The sequence below is a fragment of the Physeter macrocephalus genome, chromosome 8 (assembly GCF_002837175.3).
Source record: "Physeter macrocephalus isolate SW-GA chromosome 8, ASM283717v5, whole genome shotgun sequence".
Classification (NCBI taxonomy): Eukaryota; Metazoa; Chordata; class Mammalia; order Artiodactyla; family Physeteridae; genus Physeter; species Physeter macrocephalus.
Window position 1 is genome coordinate 53,516,086 of NC_041221.1, and position 23,480 is coordinate 53,539,565.

Sequence of the window (23,480 nt, forward strand, 5' to 3'; positions counted from 1 at the left end):
TGAAAATATATTCTTATATTTCTTTAAAAAAGAAGTTTGCTTGCCTATTTCCAGGTGGTCATAGAGCAGTGATTGCAGATGGAAAGCGGATGCCTCTGTTTTATGAAAGAATTGCTAAAGAGGAATTTCTGAATGACAAAGCTTACTGTCTATAACAAACACCCTCTTCTTAGGATGTTAGACCAAGATCACATCTGAATATCTCCCTGCATCATCCTAAGTAAAGTCTCAGGACTCAAGGTCTTTTGGCCTTGTTTTGAGTGCATTGGTCACTGCTACTTGCCTCCTGTATCTCCTGCCCTCCCAAAACAAACAGGCCTCTCACTTTTTCTGTCTCAGAAACATAGATGGCAAGCAGTTACAAAGAAATCAGAAAATGTTACCTTGTTATTGAGAACTGCTTGAGCTCAAACCAAAATAACACAGATGGAGAGCCAAAGAGAAAGAAGTAAGCTGGTGGAATGCTCAGTGACAGCTTTGGGCACATCGTCCCTGAGCCTTTCAAAGAATGGTCACCCCACTTGGCTGACCCAGAACAGTTTGTCCCCAGGCTGCAGGTGCTGCAGAAAACAATGGATCCACTGGAAGGTGCCATTTTGGTATTTGAAATAATTTTTTTAAAGTGATATGGACCACCTTTCAAGGATTGTACCCCAGTCTCTCATCCCTCACAATCACCTCAAAACACAATTTTAATCACAAAAATCAGAAGAAATACATACCATACATGAGCACAACTTAATCCCTAACATATTTTCTGTCTCTTTCCCTGTAAAAATCTGTATCACAAAAGATAAAGAACAAGAAAAAATACATTTTGTAAGTGCTAACTTATGAGTGGAATATTAAAATCCATATATACAAAACCTTAATGAATCATCATAATCTGAAGAAAACTAAATTTAAATTATGACAGGATATTTAGAAAAAGCTGTATTGCTATAGTAATTTCAAGGATGTTCCTTTTAAAATAAATTTTGTTATGTAGTTAAGATCTTTAAGGTTCTTGATTGGGTGAGTAATTTTTCAAAGCATGACAGATAAATGGGTATTTTTAACGTGCATAAATGTCTTCAAAATTATAGTTACAACTTACAACTTATAAAGTGGTGAATCGTATCAACATTATTGCAAACTTTAATGACTATTATGCTTACATGTATTTTGAAAATACTTTAATGTCTTCTTAAGAGTGTTTTGTGTTTGGTTGTTTGTTTGTTTAATTTTTGGCTGTGCTGGGTCTTTGTTGCAGCACGCGGGCTTCTCTAGTTAAGAGTGTTTTAAGTTTTGTCCTGCACATCATTGAATTTTACCTCTAAGATGCATTTGACTGTATGAAAATTTTATTTCAAACAAAGTAACTAAAGCCATGATTTTTAAGAACAAGTCCTAAGATGTGTGAAAGTAACATGTGTTAAAAAGACATATACAATATTGATCAAGGCGGAATCTGAAATGCGTTAAATTAATATATATCTCAGAAATCTGGGATCCTCTGAAACCAGAACAAAGTTTGTGCAACCAGAGCAACATCAGAGAGTGATCCTAACCTCCTACATGATGATGAATGTGGCAAATGGACAGTTAACCACTGATATTCCCAGGATTTCTTCAATCTACATACAGTATTTGATATACATGATGATAATACCTATTACTACAATTGTACTATAGAGCTTGTCAGGAAAGCATGTGGTGAACAGTTCAGGGGAGTAAATCTTACCAGGTGTAACATATACAAACAAAGTAGAAGGTTTATAAGAAACATGCTCTAAAATTTAGTGTTTCTTAAATTTGAATGTGCATACAAATCATCTGGAGATCTTATTAAAACAAACTTTCAGGAATACTGGGGGTGCCTAAGAATCTGCCTCTCCACAAACTTCCAGGAGATGCTTTATGTTTCTGGTTTGAAGACCAAACCTAGAGTAGCAAGAGTTGACATTTCTCGTGCCTGATGCCGCACAAAATTACCATATTTGATGACTGGGGATAGAGTAAAATAAAAAATGATAAGCCTTTAAATTGGCATGTTTTGATGTCGAGTAACATTATAAGGTCCCTACTTTGTACATGGTACTGTAATAAACTCTCTATATGTATTAGCTCATTTAATATTCCCACACCCTATGGTGTGGGAATGCTTTAGAGCTGTAGAATTAGTATAAAAACTGGTATTCAAATACAGGTTTTTTCCAATTCTAAGCCATACTTGTGTATTTATTTAATGGTATTATTTCATATAGAAACCTAGAGATCTGATGGAGAAGGCAGAGTGAGAATATACTTAGAATTTATATTGATGTAATTTTGGGTCATCCAAATGCAAGAAAGCCAAGTAATTCACAGAGTTCATTAAAGTAGAAATGACCATTTTATAGGGTTTAATTTGTCATACGCATTGTTCATTCCTTCTTGATTTAGTATAATGCGTATATCTATTTTAAAGAGTATATCATTATTGGATATTTGCAGATGGCATAAGGAGATAGTATTTCAGGTAAAGATGATTTCATGTGCAAAGCAGTGGGACTGTAACAGCCTGTTGTAGTTGGGAAAATATAGTTTGGGTTGCTGGAACATCCAGTCTGAGGAAACAGCATCTGGAAAGAGGCCAGAGAGCAAGACATGGGCCAGATCACGAATGATCATTCAGTGGAGTGTTGGCTTTATGACACAGGTAGAATGTCACTGAAGGAGAAATCAAATGCAAATCTGTTATTTTTAAAAGAGGAGTCTGTTGGAAAAGAGGAGGAAGGATTGAAAGGGGAAGAGACACTAGGCAACCATACCAGTCTGGGAATTTTTTCATAGTCAAGGCAAGAGAAAAGGCTTAGTTTTAAGGTGGTTCCCATACAGGGAATGATTTAAGAAATATTTAAGAGGTGATATTATTATTAGAATGTTGTGAACAAATGGGTTGAGAGAAGTGATAGAATTGACTTAGACTATAATTTGAAAAATTGTTTAAAAATTAGTTCCGTTACCAGAGTTGAAGTATTCTTTTAAAGTATTTTTTTGGACATGTTGACCTCGAAATTCCAGTAAAATATACAGGTCTTTTTTTATTGCCTACAGATACAACGTAGCATAGGAAAGGCAAAGGTTTACCTTGAGGGCCAATTTCAGTGCACTGACAGATGCTCAAAGTGCTGTGCTGTCAGGCTGCTACATCTAAGTTAATCAGAAAATAGATTCCTGTAGCTGTTTTGGTTACCTATTGGATTATTTTTAACCTTCCAGAGAATAAAATATAAGATGTTCAGGTAGAGTCAAGACTGAAGTAAATGCAAAATCCTCAACTCAAATAGACAAAAAAAGAACCAAATAAAAGAAGTAAAGGAGAAATCTTTCCTAGGTATCAGAACAGAAAAATAAGCTATATTTATATAATTGTCAGGAACTTATCTTTTTTGTGTGAACTAATCTTAGATATTTAATGATTATTTCTCTGTAATGTAGTTTTTATTAGATTTTTTATATATATTATAAAAATATTTATTTGTAGTTTATTCTAGCCATTTTCTCACAACTACAAAAACTTTATGAACAATAGTTGAAAGGGAAAGATGTAAAGAAAAATCATGGAAAAAATAAATTCCTTTGAAGACACTTTAGTAATAATGTGAAAATATTATATATACCCTTTACATAAAAATTCAATTCTTAGAATTGTAACTGGGAAAATAGTGATAGACATAGTATGTAAATTTAGCTACACTGAATTTACTGTAGGAAAACTTAATTTTTAAAACTTTTGATTGAAGTAATACATGCATGCATATGAATTTTTAACCAATTGGCTCGTAGAATATTTCTTTAAAAAGTCTTTGCCCAGGGCTTCCCTGGTGGCGCAGTGGTTGGGAGTCCGCCTGCCGATGCAGGGGACATGGGTTCATGCCCCGGTCCGGGAGGATCCCGCATGCCGCGGAGCGGCTGGGCCCGTGAGCCATGGCCGCTGAGCCTGCGCGTCTGGAGCCTGTGCTCCGCGACGGGAGAGGCCGCAACAGTGAGAGGCCCGCATACCGCAAAAAAAAAAAAAAAAAAAAAAAAGTCTTTGCCCATACTTCTTCTATGGACCATTGCTGTTTTTTTTTTTTTTTTTTTTTGTGGTATGCGGGCCTCCCCCCGCTGCGGCCTCTCCCGTTGCGGAGCACAGGCTCACCAGCCACAGCTCACGGGCCCAGCCGCTCCGCGGCATGCGGGATCCTTCCAGACCGGGGCGCGAACCCGGTTCTTCTGCATCGGCAGGCGGACGCGCAACCACTGCGCCACCAGGGAAGCCGCCATTGCTGTTTTTTATTTCAATAGGTATCTTTCTTCCTCTAAATAAATTGTTTCTATTACTATCTATAATTTTAAATATTATCAATTTATTCTTTGCTACGAATGATTAAGATTTAGCTTGATTAAACTAAAATACCTCTCTTTTCTTTTCCTCCCAATAAAGCTACATAGCTATTTTTGGTTCTTCAGTTAGTTATATTTGTATGTTTGTAAATTTAAAGGATGAAATTTAACACCTATATCTTTTTTTTAGACAGTGATAAGCAGAAATTTTTTATGCTTTCTAAGTTCATGATATAAGTATCCCATGATTGCCTCTATGTAATATTTTATTGGAATACTTAACAAATTCAACAAGATAAAAAACAGAAATTAATTATAAATATTTTTAAACTGCATCATTTGCATATAACTATGTGCACCCAAGTGAATATAACAAGGTCATTAATAATTAAAAAAGAGGTAAGAAGGGAAAGTATGAGAGACTAAAGCAAAAGAAACATTTGTAGTAATGATGGCTAAAAACTTTTCCAAGCTTAGTGACAGACACCAAACTACAGATCCAGGAAGTTCAGAGAATAGGAAACAATGTAAATACCAAGAAATCTATACCTTTCAACTGCAGAAAACAAAAGATGAAGTGAAAATATTGAAAGAAACCAGAGAGAACCTTACCTATAGAGGAACAAAGATAAGAATTACAATGGGCTTCTCATCAGAAATTATTGCAAGCAAGAAGAGAATGGAGTGAAATATTTCAATTGTTGGAAAGAAAAAACAAAACAAACAAACATTCATTTAAAATTCTATATTCAGTGAAGTTATCCATCAAAAGTGAAGAAGAAATACTTTCTCAAACAAAAACCAAAGGAATTCATCACCACCAGCAGAAATAACCTGCAAGAAATCTTAAAGGAAATTCTTCAGACATAATGAAAATGATATAGGTCAGAAACTCAGATCTATGTAAAGAAAAGAAGAACATCAGAAATGAACGAATAAAAGTAAAATAAAATATTTTATTTTTGTTATTCTTAATCTAAAAGACAGCATTGATTGTTTAAAATAGAAATATTAACAATGCTTTGGATGATTATAGCATATAGATAAATGAAATAAATGACAGCAATATTCTAAGAAATGGGAGGAAGGAATTAGGAATATTCTGTTATAAATACCAGCATTACATGTGAAATGGAGTAGTCTTTTTTGAAGGTGGATTTAGATTAGATAAATATATAAATTTCAAAATGTAGTGCAACCACTCAATTTTTTTAAGAGGTATAATTGATTGGCTAAGAAAGATGAAAAAATGAAAGCATATAAAATGTCAATTAAAACCACAAAAGGTAGAAAAAGAGAGGAAATATAGAAATAAAGAACAAGTGCAACAGATTGAGAAAAGTCACATTCACCAAGATACCAAATTCTGAGCTATAATACATGCTACCAAATATAAAGGACTAGGAATCATATGAAGTATGTTCTTAGACCACAAGTTTGAGTTTCAAGTTGAAAAGTACTAGTTCAGATGGTTTCACTGGAGGGTTCACTGGTGAATTGAAGAAATGATACCAATTCTCCATAATCTCTTCTAGAAAATAGAAGTACAGCAAACACTTTCTAACTTATTCTATGAGACCAGCATTACCCTAACACAAAAACCAGATAAAAATATTGCGAAAATCTTCAGCAAAATGTTAATAAATTGGATCCAACAAATAGCATATGAAAGAACAATCAATATAATTTGCCATTATGGAAGAGAACCAAAGGACTGGATATGAAAGACCTACTTGGTGAGCAGGAAAGTATGTCTGGGACAGCATAGCCAGTCACTGGAATAGCTGATCACAGATTAATTGAGGGAATGAACTCTCAAAATGTTAAGAATGGAAGGCTAAAGGAAGAACTGGGGAGAAAACGACATAAGATTATCCATGGAATTCCTTGTTTTTTGTTATTATATAGTTTTTGAAATGAGTCATCCAGATAGAAATGGCCTTTAAAGGGAAAATATTAACCAGGGAAAAAAGTTACCAAAGGATGGATCCCTGTTTCAGATCACTGAATGATACCAACGATCAAAATGACTTTTTAAAAGATATTTGAAGAGGGTGCAGGAAATGGAAAAGACGGAAAAGGATATGCCATAACTGTACTCCCTCACGATGTATTAGGATAGTAAAGAGGCCAATCCAATGGGGCAACCCCCAGTTCTTTTATTAAAACCTAGTCATGTGATGATTCTGCCACTGAGGTAGAAGCATTGGTTGTTCTAATACAAATGCCCCTGAGCACAGTTCAAGTACTGAAGGGTAGTCTCCATTTATAATGGTGGCCTGCAAACAATATTTAATTAGAAAATGGACCTCTTTTCATTGCCCAGGCAACACAGAATTTGGTCCCCTAGCAAGGAATAGGGTAGCTGTTCTATGATCCTTGGAGCAGCTGGACTGTAGATCCCTGGAATAGTTTAACAAAGGCATATTTCACCAGGCCAGTGTTTTGCCCCCCATGACAGGCTGGCTGGATGTTTGCCTGTAGCTAATTATGCTAAGCATGCTCTGAATAAAACTGTTCCTCACAGATTCCATGTGCTCTCAGCAGTCTGAGGAGAATCTAGGAGTTCATTGTAAGGAAGGAGAGAGAGGTCTGGACCACACAATTGCAGTCAGGACCCTGAGTCTAGATATATCTTACCACATCTATTTTTCACCTCTACTGTGACTCTCAGGGGGCTGGGAAGTCTGGATCTCACCCTGAGCCTAGGGATGAGGGACACATACCCCAAATCACTGCTGCCTCCTCATTCATTGTTGGTGGCCACCTCACTGGAGCTGGACCCCTTCTCTGCACTTTGAAAAAAATATTGCACTTCCAAGTTCACATACTGTGTTTTAAGACCTTGTGCTGGCTGTCCTCAGCCTGATAAGGGTGGAGAGAAGTTCGCTCAACCATCATGAGATGAAGGGGTCCTTCCAGGTAATAGCTCTGTATATGGGTTAGACAGTATTAATTATATAATATATTTTATTATATATTATTATTATATAATTATAATTCCAAAACAATGAGAAACCCCTCATTTAATAGAAAGGGGACATTTAAAATCATCAGAGACAGGGATAGGTGCATATTTATTGTCTTGAACTTATCCCCCACTGCTCTGAATTCTTTTCTACATCTCCCTCAAGCAGTGGCTTCCTCAGCTAATCTGTCATGATTCTGGCCAGTACTGACAAGGACAGAGCTGTTAGTCATTCAATTTGTGTAAGTCAAGATCCCCTGAGAAGCAGACACCAAGAAAGGAGTAGACATACAAGAGAATTACTGGAAGGGAACACATAGGAAGAATAAAGTGGAAGAAGCAAGAGTAGGCAGGGAAAGACTTTGTACAGCAGTGCAGGCCTGTGAAAGGAAAGGATGAAGGAAGTTTTGGTAGGTAGAGCCCAGACTGCAGCACCTTTGTAATACATTTTCTAGTGAATTTTCAAACAGGGCAGTGAGGAGTCTTTGAGCCAAAATTGCCCATTTGAGGATTCCCTTGACTCACAGAAACAAGCTTGTGTTAGCATCATTGTTGTGCTTAGTCACTGATAGGGATTGATTGGGAGTTAGCCAGCGGAATGTGGTAGATCCCAAGGGTTGACAGCTGGGACTGTCAATCAACTATGGTCTCTGTAGCAGATCCAAGTGGTGTGTTCCCATGACTGCCACATATATATATATATCTGTGTGTATATATATATATCTGTGTGTGTCTTTAAAATGTGATAAACCTTACTTTTCAAATTCGTGGAGAAAGAACGACCTAGTTAATATATGGCACTGAAAAATGCTGGCCAGCATGTACGCTTCCTGATAGGAGCAACTTGTCATACTTTTGAATGGATTCCCATTACCTAGAACTATGTGTAGCATTTCATAGTTGCTCAAAACAGTTTTCTTAGTTATATTGAATAGTCTATCTTTTAAAAAAAAATCCCTACTTCATACCTTTTGTAAAATTAATCTCAGATTTTCAAAGATTTGATCATGAAAGTTATAAAAGTATTGGAAAAAGTGTAAGAAAATGTATTTATAAATTTAGGGTAGGAATAATTTTAATTAGACAAAAAAACAAAAGAAAGAGAAAGTTGATACATTTGGTTATGTATAAATTTAAAGTTTCTTTCTAAATTAAAAGATAAGCAACAAGCTAATATATTACAGATGAAGGATTAATATGCAAATGTATTTGAATACCTATGTATCACTAAGAAATAGAGAAAACTGACAGTGATCATAAAAGAAATGCCCAATAAACATGAGTGACGTTTGAGAGCTGGTAATCTGGGAAAGGCATTAAGATAACATACATCTTAATCTATTAGATTTACAAAAACATAAATAGTTTAATAAGGTTACAGATTGGTGAAAGCATGGTTAACAGATGCCAGCAGGACTGTATTTTGAACAGCCATATTTGACAGTATATTTTGACCATTTTGGTATATAATATAAAGAAAATATTTTGCATATTCTATGTACCAGAAATTCAACTTCTAGTTTCCCATTCTAGAGAAATACTCTCACATATACAAGAAAAATTCTTTTACAAGGATCTTCATTGTATAGGTATTATCATTTTTAACAGTGAAATATTTGAAGCAAATTGAAAGTCTGTGGAAAAAGGAAGGACTAAAGAAATTATTGCATATCCATAGTATGGAGGAAATTGCTGTTATTAAACAAATGAGGTATACATTTAGATCTTTCAGATATTCTTGAGTAAAAAAGGAAAATTGTAAAACAACCAAAAATGTAATGTTATGCTTTAAAGATACAATTATGATAACAAGTATTGGTGAGGATGCAGAGAAATTGGAACCCTCATTCACTGCTGGTGAGAATGTAAAATGGAACATCTACTTTTGAAAACAGTCTGGCATTTCCTCAAAAGATTAAATATAAAGTTACCATTATGACCCAGCGATTCTACTCCTAGGTATTTAGGCCAGAGAAAAGGAGACATATGTCCACATAAAAACTTGTACACAAATGCTTACAGCAGCATTATTAGTAATAGCCAAAAAATAGAAACAATTAAATGTCCATCAACTGATGAATGAATACATAAAATGTATATTCATACAATGGAATACTATTCAGTTATAAAATGAAATAAAGTGCTGATGTGTGCTACAACATGGATTAACCTTGAAAATTATGCCAAATAAAAGAAGCCAATCATAAAGGATCACATATGGTTTCATTTATATGAGATATTCAGAATAGGCAAATCTATAAAGATAGATTAGTGGTTGCCTAGTGCTGAGGGGGATGTTTGTGGCTTGGGGATTGGGAAAGTAACAGCTAGTGGGAGCAGCGTTTCTTTTTGGAGCAATGTTCTAGTGTTGGTTATGGTGATATACACAAAACTCAGTGAACATACTAAAAACGATTGAATTGTGCACTTTAAATGAGTGAATTGTATGACATGAATTATATCTCAATAAAATTGTTAGAAGTATAATTATAAAACAAAGTTACATATTTTCTGTAAGGGCGTATATATGCACCTAAATTAATTGGAAAAGCTCACACACCAAGTTGATAACTATATATCTGAGGAAGAACACAGGGGACTACAACTGAAAATTATATTCTCAAAATGGATTTTAGCTTTATCTTTAATGTTTTCAATTTTTTTCAGGTAGCATGTATTTGTGTGCTACTAGTGTAAACGATAATTAATTCTCAACATTTATTTTCCCAATAGAGGGTTCCTCTACATCAGACTTATCAAAGACTTCTATAAAGGGAGGTTCAGGTTTCACCACCCCTCTTCTCACTCAATGTCTCACCACCAAATCTTGAAAAGAAAAACAAACTGGGTATGTCTAGAGTGTATCCTTGCCAAACGTAAAGTGGAAGTCCTGAGAAGTGCACTAAAGTGCCGCCAAATATGTCACCCTTCCACTGAGCAGCAACTTGATCTTCAAATAATGTAAGGTCACAGCCCACAGATAATGTGTCACCCTCACTCTTACTCAGCTGGGGATTCTATTAGGAGTGCTCTTCTACTTTATGAGAGAGCTAAGAGTCGCTTCCACAGCGTCCCCACCAAAACCCTATAACATTTGGCGATGAAATCTCTATTCTTATGTTGAATTTGCAAGAATTAAACAAAAACATCTACTTGAATTCATGTTGATGTATAAAAGATATGCTACTTAAGATTTTTTGAGGTATGCCTAAAAAATCTGAAGCATTAAATAAAAGAACTTTATGAGAAATCTGGAAGAACATAAACTACTTAGCTACAGGTACAAAGTAAAAATTTACTTCTATATAGCCACAAAAGAAGTTTCAGTTTGATGAATAAATTAAGATTATACTGAGCATTTTTTCCATAGTTTGTAGAACACCCAGAGCAGTACTTCAAATATTTTCCTTCTCCTTTAAGTACAGTAGAAGTTAATTCATAACATCTTGAATTTCCAAATTAAAATCACCTTTAAGAATTTCAATCAGCCATAAAAAAAAGAGTGCTATATTTTCTAACCGTAAGTGATTATGTATTTATCAAAGCTATATGTGTATTTAAATGGAAAAGTCTAAAAAAATAATAAAGCAGGATTCTGCAGACCAGAAAGCAATTAGTCTCAGGTGTTTCCTGTTAATAAATTAGACTGAACTAAGGGCCAGACTTGTGAAATAATTTCCATTAATTAAAAAATCAAGGGTTTAATGTTTATTCTCTTTTCCCAAAGGTGAACTTGAAAGCTATGTTCTTAACTAAACAAGAGAACATAATTACATTTATACTTAAAGCTTTGAGGTACCATTTTATTTTTCCAGATGACCAGGTGTGATATTGAAATAACATGAATGATTGGGAGATCTGAGAAACCAGTTTTCAATCAACAATTAATGATTGACCATCTGTTTTGTATACGTTAATCTAGGAGCCAGGGTCTGACACATCACTTACTAACCATATCTCCTGCTTCCAGGGATTCCCAATCTAAACTAAACTATATGAAACAACATGATTCAGTGATATCTTGTAGGATACACCCTTTACATCATATTAAATTTTGAGCGACATCAGAGAAGATCATATTTACAGAGTACTACTGTAATTAGGAAGTTGGACTTGAGCTGGAACTTGGAAGATAGATGGCAGATGCAGAGGTGAAGAAGATGAAGGAGGATGCCAGGCAAGTCAACCATCAAAGCAATGACATAGAGTTAAGAATGAGAGTGGTCTGCTCACTGGAGGAAACAAAGGAGTCTTTCCTGATAGAAGAGAAATGTGTATACAAGACAATAAAGAGAAGAAGGTAGGACAGGTAGGGTAGGATCAGGTAAGGAAGCCTTAAACCCAGGTCAAACCTACTTTGATAAGAAATAGGGAGCTATTGCAGGTTTCTGAGTAGAAGAGAAACCTTATCAGAGTGGTAGGTCAAAAATCAAGCTGGCACTGATTTTTCAAGAAGGAATTCCCCTAAATAATTCTAGTGCAGAAATGTATCTGGATGGAAGTAAAATTGGATTAAAAATTCCAATAAAATATGGATGTGCTTTGATTACTTACAAATTACATATGTCAAAGAAAGGTATGAATTAGACAACTTATCTTCAGTCCCAGGTAAGAACCGATTGAGGGACATGAAGAAGATCATTGGTTCACCTTTGAACATGTTGAGTTTGCAGAGAACCCATCTTAAAATATCAGAAGGTATATAGAGAGAGCCAAAGACTAGATGAGAAAATTCTGGAAATGCAGATTTGAAAGTCATCAACATAGCTGAGAAACAAATACATATAAGAGGACCAAGTTCCCAAAACTGAAACTTGGACGTCTCAATGGTTAAAGAGAAGCCAGAAGAGGAAACAAAGAAGGATTAATCAAGGAAGCAGGAAGCAAAGTAGGACATTAATTCACAGAAGCAAGTGAAGTAAGGCAGTTCAAGAAGGGTGGAGTCACCAATTTCAGAGGATATAGAATCATCAAAGAGATTGAGAACAACAACAACAAAAGGCCTCTGGGATTTGCACACACACACACACACACACACACACACACACACACACACACACACACACACATATTATTGGTGACCTAGAAAGAATACACAGGGTGAAGTTTTTAAAACTACATACTAAAAAAACCCCAAACTTAATTTACACTAACATTTAAAATTGTTTCTGTTTCTCCCTAATACAGAAAAAGCTTGTTTATCCAACATTTGCATTATTATTGAATGCCTTAACACATCTGCAGTACTGTAAAACTGCATTTATAATAATAGTCCTAAGATACTTCAAGGTGATTTTATATCATCCCAAAAGGTCAATGGAATATAGCACTAGACACAATTACCCCTTTACCAGGTTATCCATGCAGATGATACAAAAGGCTACCTGATGAAATTAGAAATTCCACATCATATATCTTCAAGCTCACTCATAGTCAAAAGTATCAAAAATCTGCAAATGTCAAAATCAACTATACTGTTTCAGTTTCAGTGTATTTCACTGTATTGTTATTCAGTTTGTCAAATAAGCACTCTACATTAAAGAGGCTATTTGTTTCACTAAAACTCAGTACGCTGAAGAGTTAATTGTGCTTGAAAAGAGGTGGGGAATAAGTCAGAAATCTATGACTGTTAATTACAGAATGGCTTTCACTGCCTGTATTTTTTTTTCTACTGTTCCTAACAAAGCTAAATTGCTTTATCACCAATATCCCAGTAATATCATTATAGTTAGAAATGAAATTAATAATATTCCTGAGAAATGGCTTTCTCTTGACCATAGTAATAATGTTTTATATTTTTTTAAGCAAGAAAATGTCGTCCTGTGACAAAAAAGTATTGTCTTGGGAACAAATCTAGCTTCTCTCACTAGCTTCTCCATACCACCTCAGCTGTTTCTTAATTGCGTAAGTCTAATTTTCCTGTCTTTCAAATAAAAATAATGATTCTAGTCATATTTATCTCATAAGGTTTCTCTGAGAAAAAAATGAGAAATTACTGTAAAAATCTTTAACACATCAAAAGGAATTAGCCCTTAGAGATTCAATCAACCCTTTCCATGATAAAAATAATTATTGCCTAAAAATATTAACACGTGATTCATATGTAGCTTTGTGAAAACAGTTCTGCTGCCAATTTTCACGCAGTGGAAGACTTAGACTGATTAATTATTAAAAGTATTATATAGGTTTGATTTTTTTTTAACAGAAAATACATGGTCATAACATTCTAATTCCCTCTTGTCAAGAGGATTGTTGCATCTAGAAGTCTGAAAGAAAATGTGCCTTAAACCCTGTCTTTACTTCTTTTTTCCCTTGTTCTGGGCTTGATCACCTTGTATCATGTCTCTCCTCTGAATTCCCTTTCTTTCCGTAACTGCATTAGCATGTGTATATTAGCTGTCAGAGTAGAGTAAGGCCCAAAGCCACGAGCAGCCTGGCCAGCTCAAGGGGACCATGGCAGGGCCCCATTACAAGGTTTTTATTGTTGGAGGGAGCAACTGCTCGAAATCACATTTTCAGATTCCCTGCAACCAAAGGGTTTGTTTGTGTTTGTATGTATTCCGGGCAGCCTCCTTATTATAGGAAGCATTACTCATCAGTGCATATGGCCCATTAACATTTGACCGCTGTCCATAGGGCAAAGCTGCATCCTCCCAAAGACCAGGCAAGAGGTTATACAAGCCTGAGGGAGTTCTAGGGTCAATAGATCCTCCTAACTGATTTAATTAGGTACTTATTAACCATTATGAATAAAAGTCTCAATCTGATCAACATTTACTCAACAATTTGGCTGAGTCAGTCTGGCTTTTGCATCGAGCCACTACTGCTATTTTTCTTGACACCAGATTATTCTCCCCCTAACCCTGCCTTAAAAAAAATAACCCTGGGATATTTCAGAGAACTACTTCCTAATTATCCTCATTCTTCCTGGCTATTCTCCCCATAGAAATCCTTCAAAATATTCAAACTGTTATCACTAAATACGTTCATTGCATGCATCTAAATGTATTTTTATACATCATATTATGCTTTGCTTACACCCTAAATCAGGTCAACAGATTTCTTAAAATGTTTGACATCTAATAACTCCTCATTCTTTTTTTTAATCTATGTTTCACCCTTTCCAAGAAGTTATTAGAGATAGCAATTGCTGAAATCCACAGTATCTAAACAGAAACCTCAGAAGGTCCCTCTGCTGTGTTGTTTTAATTTTCAAAGCTTGGAAGCATCTAAAGGATTTTATCATTGCCACATCTTTGAACCTTCTATCAATTTATTTCAAGGAAATATTATTTAAAAATTTAAAAACATAATTGCTTAACAATCATTTAATCTTCTGTTAGCCTATTGTTTATAATTTATATCAGATTTTGATTAATAATGTATCCAAATAAATTTGGAGATAAGCTTTTTTTTTTTCTCATATAGGACAGGGTGGGAAGTTTCTGTTTAGTTATTATTTTGGTTTAAATACCCTTGTATTTGTGTTTATTGTGTAACAAATTACCACAAAACTGTACCTATTTATCATCTCAGAGGTCTGTAAGATGAAAGTATGACCATAGTCCAACTGTGTTCTCTGCTTGAGAGGTCTTAGAAAACTGAAATCAATGGGTGGGCTATGTTCTCACTTGGAGTCTTGACTAGGGAAGAAGTGCCTTTCCAAGCTCATTCAAGTGGTTGACAAAATTCAGCTTCTTGTGGTTGTAGGACTGAGGTTCCTGTTTTCTTTCTGGCTGTTAGCCAGAGATTGCTCTCATCTCCTACAGGCTACCTTCATGTACGATTCACAAAAGGGAAAACTGCTTCTTCATGACCAAGGAAAGCAGTTTCTTGGTCTGCAGCCGTTACTCTGAGTCTTTTTTCTTTTAAACATCTTTATTGGAGTATAATTGCTTTACAACGGTGTGTTAGTTTCTGCTTTATAACAAAGTGAATCAGCTATACATATACATATGTTCCCATATCATACAGAGTGAAGTAAGTCAGAAAGAGAAAAACAAATACCGTATGCAACACATATATATGGAATCTAAAAAAAAAAAAATGGTCATGAAGAACCTAGGGGCAGGATGGGAAGAAAGACACAGAACTGCTAGAGAATGGACTTGAGGACATGGGGAGGGGGAAGGGTGAGCTGGGACAAAGTGAGAGAGTGACATGGACATATATACATTACCAAATAGTACTCTGAGTCCTTTAAAAAGAGCTTGCTTGAGACTCACCCAGAGTTATCTTCCTTTTGATCATATTAACATCACCTGTTTACAGACTTAATTACATCTGCAAATATTTTCACCTTTGCCTGCCAAGTTACATAACCTAATCACAGGAGTGATATCCATCATATTCATATATCCTGCCCACATTTAAGTGGAAGAGATTACACTGAAAGTGACTGTAGGCAGTAATTGTAGGGCCTTCGGAGCATTCTGCCTGATACAACCCTAATCAAAAAGACTTAATTAAGACAACAATGACATTTTTGTTGATGTTACTGTTGTTCTTTTATTGGAGTATACTTGACAATTACCTCAACTTTCTAGGGCATTGTAGAGGACTATAACCTGAAACTTTTTCTGACAAAATTTAATAGTCCTGATTGTAAACTAAGACACTCCTAAAGATTGCCTGATTGTTCTAAACATTCTAAATGTTATCCTGGGATGAAGCCAGACTTGCAGGGAGTTGAGACGCATGCAACATTTTTGGTCCCTCAAAGACTAGAATTTACTAATCTTGGCTTTCCTATTATCTCTCAGCCTACGCTTAAACTTAGAATAAACATCTCTAAGAATCTCATCATCATATTTACAATATGGTTGATGCTCACTATGCAGCATGGCCTCATTTTTATGGAAGAAGTTTCCCTCAGGTTTTAATACAAGGATTAATTATATGTCTTCAGGAAAATTAGTTTTGATTTTGTGGATGTTGATGCATATAACTGATCAAGATTGCAGTTTTATCTTGGCTACTATAAAGCATACAATCAAATGTATAACATAACCCTAGGAAATATACAAGAAATTTGGGGTACAATCTGTATCCTAATTTTTTTTTTTTTTTTTTTTTTTTTTTTTTTTTTTTTGTAGTAAGTGGGCCTCTCACTGTTGCGGCCTCTCCCATTGCGGAGCACAGGCTCGGGACGCACAGGCTCAGTGGCCATGGCTCACGGGCCCAGCCGCTCTGCGGCATGTGGGATCTTCCCGGACCGGGGCACGAACCCATGTCCCCTGCATCGGCAGGCGGACTCTCAACCACTGCGCCACCAGGGAAGCCCTGTATCCTAATTTTAATTTAATTTTCTTGCCTGTGTTTTCCTTTTCACGTTAAACTTCTTCACTTAATTTTTTTAATCTTGTGGTTCCACAGGTATATTTATAAATTGCCTTAAATATTTTCTGAAATAAATCAGTTAATATGTATTGATCATTGTCAAGGGAGCAGTTTTAAGTACTCTAGCAGGACCTAAAACACACTCTTTTATTTTTCCTTCCTCTCAAAAAGGAGACTAGCTAATGGGTTCACAAAATAATTCAGAGTGCACATAAAAAAGGATTAAAAATGTGTTAAAAGAAATATAGAAATGAGCATATATAGTAATTATAACATACAAAAATTTAACACTTTATTGTATAAATGTTCCTTTTTATATAAACCAAATAATATCAGGCCTTACCTGTGGTTCAAATTAAATCATACTAATATTAGATCATGTTAATTCCCCAAACCACAAGTTTCTCATCTTGTGCCCATCTGCTCATGTAATGCTTTAATTCCATTGAAAATATATACTCCAGCTATTTTGAGGAGTTCCCCCAAAAATGTCTCACCCTCAATCCAGACTGTCAGCCAAGGTCACTGTGTGACATGTCTTTATGTCCTTCTACTTCTGATCTGGCTCCTATTCCTCAACATCAGCTGCTCCTTTTGATAGGGACACACAGGAGGATTATATTTATCTATGATCCTCCATCCTATACCCTTGTGCCCCATCTTTCCCTAAACCACTGACCCATCAAAAATACTCATCCCTCTTTAAAAAAAAATCTAGTATCATCATCATCATCATCATCTTTATTATTGAGTGTACACAAAGTACTAGACACAGAGTGCAGTGATTTACAGGGACTATTTCACTAAATGTCACAAATATTACTATCTTCATTATCTTTAGGGGATAGTGAATGCACAGGGAGATTAAGACACTTGCCCATGTTCACTCAAATAATAAGTGGAGAAGCTGAAACTCAAGCCTAGGTAGTCAAATCCTCATTCTTTAACTGATATACTATACGAATTCCTGATGTAAGTTAATAGATGCAAACAGAGGAGATGTAGTCAACTCTGAATCCCACCTCAGTATGTTGCTATGTCCAATTATATTCACATCTCTGATCAGTGATAACCCCATAAACCCTACTCTTGCCTTTTTTATAGGAAAATAAAATGAGATTCAGAAAAACAAAATGACTTTTGTAAGATTTCACAATTAATACCTGGTAAAGGTAGGACTCATAATTCTATTGGATCAGCACCTTGAAGTCAGGTACTCACCTGTACACCTCTAGCACCTGGGAAAGTGCTTAGTATGCAGAATGCCTTCAACAGATGTTGGTTGGATGAATGAATGAATGAGTGAATAATGAATAAAATCAAGAAAACTTGATTATTAATTCAATCCTTTTTTTCCTTATACCACAGATGTCCCATGATGACAGTAGTCCTGAAGGAAAGATGCATTCCTGGTAAGTACTGTTTATCCAGAAAGTGCGTGATTAGTGTTTTAAAATCAAAGATCATAGTTTAAAGAGTGAAAAATAAAGGAATTTTATATGGGTGCAATGGTATGTAATGGGGTAAATGGGGTAATAGAGAAACACATGTACCTGTACATAAGTGATGTTAAACATGTTTGCTTGGCTAAAGTCTAATCTGAGTTAACTTACTAAGAATTAACTGCTTAAGTGATGAAGGACCAGTTGATAGAAGCACAGCTTTATTTTTCTAGTTCTGTTTTTAAGCTTTAGCAAGTGTAGGGAAAATTTGAAAACAATATTACTTTTATTGAGTGCTTCTAGAAAATATGTGCAGAAAATGTTATGAAGCCAAACAAAAAACAATGAGGTGTTAAAACTTGTAATAAACTGCAAATCTTTTATTAGGGAGTCATTGTACCTTTCTAAGCAGGGAAGACACATGATTTAAAAACATAAAAAAATAAAAGCCAGGGCTTCCCTGGTGGCGCAGTGGTTAAGAATCCTCCTGCTAATGCAGGGGACAGAGGTTCAAGCCTAGTCTGGGAAGATCCCACACCCACATGCCGCGGAGCAACTAAAGCCCGTGTGCCACAACTACTGAAGCCGGCTCTCCTAGAGCCTGTGCTCCGCAACAAGAGAAGCCACCGCAATGAGAAGCCCGCGCACTACAATGAAGAGTAGACTCGCTCTCCGCAACTAGAGAAACCCCGCGCGCAGCAACAAAGACCCAACGCAGCCAAAAATAAATCAAAATAAAATAAATTTATTAAATAAAAGCTAAATCTCTGCTTTATGTGTCTGGAGAAGGGGTCAGATTTTATTTAGGGAGATTAGCAATTTACTATTATTGATTTCACCTTATAAGACTAATGGTTCATAATTTTATGAGAAATCCTGAGTTTACAGTGGCTTAAACTTTATAGTTTGAAATCTATTGGCCCATTAATGTTTTCAACAGTCCTAGTTTTTCTAGAGTTCTTTTTCCACCTAATGTGCATACTAGTAGGTATTATAAGCCAACTTTTTTTTCCAGCGTATTCTCAGTATTTTAATAACATATTAAGTGATCAGTCTAAGTCATAAGCAAAAGTAACCAACTCTGGACATATTTGGCAGAAAATGATTTATGCTAAAAGAATTGAATAGTTCACAGAGTTTCCAAGATGACCAAAGAGAGGCCACACAGCCAGGAAAAACTCCAAGATAATGTTGCAGAACATATCGGTCCGGGCGGAGGTTGGCCACAGATCTCCTCTGCTGTTCCCAGCATAGATAGAAGTCAGCCCTACCTCAAAAAGGGACATACACGATTGCCCCTGAAGAATGATGCTTGATTACTTTGCCTGTGGAGATGGGGCAGAATTTCTATCATCATATCTACCCTCATCTTCAGTAGGTTAGGTTTGGGGCTTCACTGAGCCTAACGTAAGATGGACTTGGGTCTTGACTCCCATAAACCCCTTTATGACAGGTACAGTGATATTCTGGCTTTATTCCAGGATCTACCTTGAACCAAGTGTCCAAGAACTCCTGAAAGTTATGGATAATTATCTTTTCCAAAGATGCAGTTATTCTAATAAATAGACACAATTCCCTTTGGGAAGACATTAAGAGGTAGAGTCAGAGTATGTACTTCTGATATAACAGATTCCAAACAAAATTATCTATCCCTTCCTTGGTTGAAGGGTCATGAGATATTTGTACTGACCCAGCTCTAAAAATCGGGTGAGGAAATGTTATAACTTGTGGTGGCTTAAGTAAGGCCTCTACTCATGAGGTCTAGGGTTTATGCAGTTCTGTGTTCATATCAAGGACCCTATGATCAGTATGCCACCATAAAGTGCCTTATGGAGCACACATTCTGATCCCTTTGCCTGTATTGCTGCTGTTTATAGTCACTATGACCTGATTAGTCTAACAGTGATGCACCATTTCTTACCTTCTGACATCCTGGGATCCAGTATCACACTGAAGTCAGGGAGCCCTTGACTGCAGTATCTTGCACAAGCATTATTTTTCTCCAGAGTGCAACCCCCTGCAGTACCTTTTAGAGATGTGGGGACTCCATTCCCTAGAATATTTCTCAAAAACTTGGAGTAGTGAATGTTTACTGGGCCCTTCAGAGAGCATAGTCAGGCAGCAGTTGAGCCGTTCAATGTGTTCAACCTTCTTTAACATTTGCTAATCCGTGAGCCTTTAGATTCATTCGCCTACAGTATGCCAAAGAATTTGAGTTCAGTGTAAAGATAACCAAACTGAAAAAAAAAAACAACCCACACTCCACTGCTCAAGCTGGCACAGTGAACCAAGAATCAGCTTGGTAACTGAGTGTATATTGATTGATTTAACCCATTCTAAAGTTATTCCTCTCACTTTTAGATCTAGAATTTTCCATTCTTGCACATTTTCTCCACATCTATATCCATATAAATCATACAGATTATCAGTATCTTATAAACTTTCTATGCCAAGGTTGTGTGTGTGTGTGTGTGTGTGTGTGTGTGTGTGTGTGTGTGTGTGTGATTTCCCTACCCAAATATTCTTGACTCTGATTCTGGTTATAGGTCTGGGGACTACGTGAGGAGTCACGATTACTTGGTATGATCCTTCCGTCAGGGAACTCAGTGCCCTCCAATAAGACCTAACTACAAGGAGGAGGACCCAATTCCAGTGTTTTCCTCCTATAAATTCCCATTCCAGTTTTCAGAATCCCAGCTTTCCCCCAGGTCAAAGACCTAGTGAATTCAATTAGTATGATAATCTGGCAACCTGAACAATCAAATTTTAAGTTTGGTTTTGGCAGTTGCAGCCCTGAGGACTCTAGACAAAAGATAATATTTTATTATGCTTGTATAAAAACCCTGGTATTTGGACTGAAATCAAGATTTTGAGACTTTTGTCAATCACTTTCTTTTCTTTAAGCCATGCATGTGATTAGAAGCAACTCTTCCCCTTCCCCACCCCTGAGAGGCCTTGCACCCGTCAGGGCCATCATACTCTCTTATGTCAGCATCCACTTTGTCCCCCAAAGTTTTACCTAGTCTGAGGTCACTCATTAGAAGTCAGGTTGTAAGAAACATACAAACTCTATATAATTAAGCAAGATGTAAGTTAATAAAAATATATTCAATAATTGTATTAGGATGTGTCATGGCAGGTTATATTGTTGTCAAAAAATATATAACCTCCAGAAGCTTAGTTGCTTATATAGAGAAAAATATGTGTTACTTTCTCATGCTACATGTCCAATGCGGGTTGGTCAAGGACTTTCTTCGTTCACCACATCTACTCAAAGAATTGGACCAATGGAGTCATTTTTGACATGTGTTTTCAAAGTCACTGAAGCAGTGGGAAGAAAATATGGCAAATTGCACATTGGCTTGAAAACTCCTGTCACATCACTTCTGGTCAAACTATTTTGGCCAAAATACATATATGGCTGCACATACTTCAAAGCAAGTGGGACAGAGCCATTCTACTGTGTGCTCAGAAGAGAAGAGAGAAAATGTTTGTGAACATTTCTACTGTTCACTGCAGAACTCAGAGGATTTTCAGCAGGGCGGGAGACTTAGGCTTTTATTCTAAGCAGCCTGAAGCAGTTTAAAACCCCATTTTTTACTAAAGATGAACGTACATGGACACATCATAATCATCCAAACTCCATAGTTTACCTTCAGGTTCATTTCTTGGTGTTGTACATTCTATGCATTTTGACAAATGTATAATAACGTATACCCATTAATTTAATATCATAGGGAGTATTTTCACTGCCCTAAAAATCCTTCGTGCTCTGCCTATTCATCTCTCTCTTTTTCCTCACCCTTGCCAACCACTGATCTTTTTATTGTCTCCATAGTTTTGCCTTTTCCAGAATGTAATATAGTTGAAATCACAGAGTATGTAGCCTTTTCAGATTGGCATCTTTTATTTAGTAATATGCATCTAAATTTCATCCATATCTTTTCATGGCTTGATAGCTCATTTCTTTTTTGCACTAAATAACATTCCATTGTCTGGATGTACCACCCACTGAAAGACCTCTTGGTTGCTTCCATGTTTGGGCAATTATGAATAAAGTTGCTGTAAATATCTGTGTGCAGGTTTTTTGTGTAGACATGTTTTCAGCTCCTTTGGGTAAATACCAAAGAGTGTGATTGCTGGATCATAGGGTAAGAGTAGGTTTAGTTTTGTAAGAAACCTCCAAACTGTGTTCCAAAGTGGCTGTATTATTTTGCATTCCTACCAGCAATGAACGAGAGTTTGTGTTGCTCCAAATTTTTGCCAGCATTTGGTTTTGCCAGTGTTCTGAATTTTGGCCATTGTAATAGGTGCATAAATGCATATATATATATATACACATATATATTTTTCCCACTCTTTTATGGTCAGTTAATTATCTCGCTCAGAAAATCTTATATATGAGTGTGTATACATATATATGTATATGAAAATTCGCTGGTTTATGAGAACCCATTAAGACGTCAAAACTCTATCTTAATTCAAATAGTAGTTTTGTACAATATTACATGCCCTCTAGTTTACTACATGCTACAAAAAGAAAGTAAGGGAGATTGTAAAAGAAATATCTAATACAGGGTGCTCAGAAAAATAAATGTAAGCACAATAAGTTAAATGACACTTCTTAGGGACATCAAGAGTTGAGATGAGAGTTAAAGGAGGCAGTGGGAGTGGTAGAACTTTATTCTTTTATTAAGAACATAAAATTCACAAAATAAACTCGTAAGAGGAATACAAGTATATCTAATACCATTATCCTAATAAGGATTACAAGAAAAAATTCAAGTTTATGCCAGTGCTAATGTTGAGTCTTTCAATTAACCTTCTCCAAAATACCTAATTATGACTAACTTAAGTGGTCTTAAGACTTGTGGCTAATTTTTAGCTACAGTTGAATAGAAACTGAGCCTCTGATATACATAAATAGAACAAGCCCAGGGAGAATTTGGCAACATGCTCTTTGCATCAATAACGAGTTGATTAGGCTAAAAATGACAAATATTTATAAAGCAAATTTTAAGTAGAAAATGTTTAGTTTGAAAATTCTTTTAAACATTGTATCATTAGAATATGAAAGACAATTACTATCCTGTCACTGGAGAACTTCTTATTTAATTTTAAACTAAAAATGCTTAAGAAAAATAAAACATTTGATTCATTAGCTACAGGATATAGAGTTTGATATTGTATGAGGGGTGTGTTCATACCGATTTTTGATATCCACCATTATCATGACTTACACACTTCATAGATACTTGTCAACTAATTTCAAAATGCCTTCAAATGAAGAGAAGGAATTACAATGCCTAGCCAATCCTGCTTAGCAATCTTCAGATATGCCTTTACATACATGGACTGTAAAGGAGAAATACATTTTAAGC

The 23,480-nt window shown here is 35.8% G+C and overlaps 1 long non-coding RNA gene across 2 annotated transcripts in view; it reads left to right on the forward strand.

Moving 5' to 3' along the window:
- The window catches only part of LOC129392325 (uncharacterized), a 289,454-nt gene that overhangs the window by 246,702 nt on the left and 19,272 nt on the right, over positions 1–23,480 (forward strand). For both annotated transcript variants that reach the window (XR_008618049.1, XR_008618048.1), the window contains exon 3: positions 18,026–18,069. This is a non-coding gene — a long non-coding RNA (uncharacterized lncRNA). The remainder of the gene's footprint in view (positions 1–18,025; positions 18,070–23,480) is intronic.